Genomic DNA, 3356 nt, shown 5'->3' on the forward strand with positions numbered 1-3356 from the left:
CAACCTCGATCCCTCTGCAATGCGATCTGCCACCAGAACACCATGCTAGAAAATATTTGATGGCCCTTTCAAGGTTTTGAAGTTCATCAATGACAATGTCTACAAAATTGAACTTTCTAAAGAATATGGAGTATCTGCAACATTCAACCTAGCTGACCTATTGCCTTATTTTGAAGACCAGAAAGATCAAAATGACCTAGACTCTATGATGAGTCTTCTCCAACCGGGCTCACTTGCTAGATAAGTGGGGTTGAGCTAAAATCGGTCGTGAGATTGGATTGCACGGGTTGTGGGACTGTGCAAGGCGCACGTGCCCGCCACATGGGTCGCGGGTTCCGTATGCATGGGTCTCAAAATCCACATGGAGTTATGTTTTGCTAGAAAAGTTTGATATTAGTTAATTATGGGAAGTTTTGATTTTTGTGAACTTTCTTTTTGAGAACTTCTGATATTATTAGGAAAGTTGGAAGTTAGGGTTCTGCGAGTTTAAATAGAACTTGGAATTCCATATTGAAAAGTTGAAGAAACGAGTCTCCTTGTACAACCTATAAATACTTCCATTGAGGCTTCTCTTGCAATCATGCTAGAGAAACTTGAGTTATTGATTAGTAAGAATTATTCTTGCCTTATCTCTGTTCTCTCTCTCCTCTCTTTTGGTGGATTTTTAGGATTTGTGAGTGAGCATGTGAGAATTGTATCCTTAGAGTGGCCAACCAAGGATGATATTTTTTAGCCTTGGAAGAGAGTGACCCGCCCTGCTCCTTTTTCAACTACTATTCGTCCGTTCTAATACCTTATGTTGTACGTGCTATAGTGAGGTTTCTACCTTGCCACAATCGGTTGCGTCAATATATCTTTCCTTCTTCGTGTTTTCAACCTAAGTTCAACACCTTCCAGCATCAACATCTTAATTTAAATTTTGTTTTACTTTTGAATTTATACAATTATGTAATCAAACGCAAAAGGTACACTCTAGTGCAATTTCCACGTGCAATACAATCATGATATAGATAATCTAGATTATGGAGGATAAAATTATTGGCAGTAGTTATGTAGTTGTCAATAACACACCTAAGATATGCGGGAAACAACTGACTATACCATAGTTTGTCGTCTTGGTATCGGATCCCGTATTGGTACCATCTTATTATAGTGTCAGTACTCTCAATATGGTATTCAGTTCGGCATACTGAGTGTCGGTATGCCCTCTGTACCGTATAGCGGTTCGGTATTGATACGATATGTTAGTACATACCAGTACCAACCGGTACGTTCACACTTATGCTTGTTATGATCCATTATATATTTTTATAATTAGCTTAATGTGAAAATACAGATCCTCTTTTCTTCTCTTTTGTACTGTTTTTAGCCTTTGTATAATTGCATATCCAGGTATATGTCATCAACATTGCTGAAGGTTGCTAGAGAACATTCTTTGGTTGTTGCAGTCGTTGGCAAAGGGCATTTGTCTGGGATAAAGCAGCACTGGAAGCAGCCTATTGAGGTTAGAACCATTTTTGTAATGGATATTCGTGCTGATTTGTTTGTGAATTTGATTCATAATATTGCTAGAATGGTTGCCACGAGAGATTCTAGCTTTTCATGAAAGGTAGGTTGAGTCTGGAGAGCTCTATCGTTGCTGAACTGTCTCAAGATATGTGAAAGCTATAATGAGATCACATTCTGTGTGTAATGCATGTTAGCAGTATTTTTAGTTTGATAATATTTTTTATATTTTAGAAAGCATTATGAAATTACTAAAGTCCTTAAAGATTGTTACTGGAAACATATTATTGCCAAGTAGTGGTGATCTTGTAGTTCAAAAGATACATTTTCGACTTCAATTTTCTACTCGGAGAATCCATTCTAGGTTGTTGTATTGGTAACTAGTGTTGGCCTTTCACAGTTCGGTTGATTTTTTCGGAACGTGTGGAATAGGCAACAATTGGTTGTCATCTCTCATAAATTAATAACTTCATTATTAGGCATTGTCTGCATGCTATATCATTAGGCATTGTCTGCATGGTAATTGATTCTATCATACGAGATGTTATGCATGGACACGACATCGAGATCTGGTAACAAAATAACCAATGAAGTTAGATTGAACTCGTGAGACTTTTTTGTGTGGGCTGGCAAAATTCTGCCTTGCATCCATGGATGAGATTATCCATCATAACCCCAGAGTAATTATAGAGGGGGTTTGCTCACATATGCCTCATATCTCTTAATTTTCTTCTGTCCTGTATGTTGCAGGTAAAGCATCTATTGGAAGTTCCTGCCAAAGCTGCAGGTGTTCCTTGGATGAAAATCTTAGCATCTGTAGGTGTGGCGGTGACCGGGGTTGCCTTGGCTTCTGGACTTTATCTCACGGCCAGGAGGTGACTTGGGGTAAACAAAAAATTCTCCACATTGGAGTCTTGAGAAAAGGAGTGCAATCAGTGTACTTTCATTTATATAATACTAATAACTCATAATAATCTGATATCTAGTCATCTTATGTATTTTCTTCATATTATAAAAATGCTCTATGTTTTCCAATAACTATAAGATAATGATCTTTCCAAAGTTTTTGGATGAAGTCTTTGGTTTGTTGTAGAATGTTGTAGGATTGGTGTAACAGGATTTCCGTGTTCTGCAACTAAGAATCCGTTGGTTACCAAAATTTGGAATCTATTCTTCGTGTCATACAAGTTTGTGATGGAGGAGACTCATCAATCAAAATTTGAAGGGTTTGGAATAGGGAACACCTTTTAGGGAAGTGTTAATTTGGATCAGGACGCAAATTCACACCATGGGGTTTTGCGCCAGATCCAATGCCCACATGAACCACGTCCCTGTTTCGTGCCAGGAGTCGTCATCATGTTGCTTCAACCGCAGCGCCCGCTAAACGAATTTTCTCATACAAACCATGCTTCTAGACTAGACAGAAAAACTCAATTTTGGACCAAACTAGCATTAAGGTACTGAATGATAATTTTGTACACATTTTGGCAACTTGCAAACAAATCCTTGGCAGCCTACTCCACAAAAGACCTCATTGAGGCCGACAAGCAAAGCACCCCGTAATGCGGGGCTAAAGAAAAACATTGAGAAAAGAATAAACAGAAAATGGTATTCTATGTCATGGGTTAATTGGAAGGGATATGGCTAATGTATCAATAAATAGTGAATAAATCCCTATAACTTATAAAGTGAAATTGATGCAAATCAATATGAAATTTTAAATTTATAGATTTGTATAGGTAGAAAATCAAGATTCAAACTTTTAATTGGTTGCATATTAAGATTGCTCCATGATACATTCTCTCTCATCAATTAGAATTCCTTCTCATTTACTCTATATTCCAAGCCTC

General features: G+C 37.6%; 1 long non-coding RNA gene across 1 annotated transcript; it reads left to right on the top strand.

Annotated features, from left to right (window-relative positions):
* The first annotated feature begins 396 nt into the window (after positions 1 to 396).
* LOC149752879 (uncharacterized) lies at positions 397 to 2676 on the top strand. The gene is made up of 2 exons (XR_016396463.1): positions 397 to 1504; positions 2257 to 2676. It is a non-coding gene; the product is annotated as an uncharacterized LOC149752879 (long non-coding RNA).
* Positions 2677 to 3356: the final 680 nt, after the last annotated feature.

The sequence above is a fragment of the Phoenix dactylifera genome, chromosome 9, assembly GCF_051530095.1.
Source record: "Phoenix dactylifera cultivar Ajwa chromosome 9, Ajwa_hap1_PhDact_Kaust_v1.1, whole genome shotgun sequence".
NCBI classification, from domain to species: domain Eukaryota; kingdom Viridiplantae; phylum Streptophyta; class Magnoliopsida; order Arecales; family Arecaceae; genus Phoenix; species Phoenix dactylifera.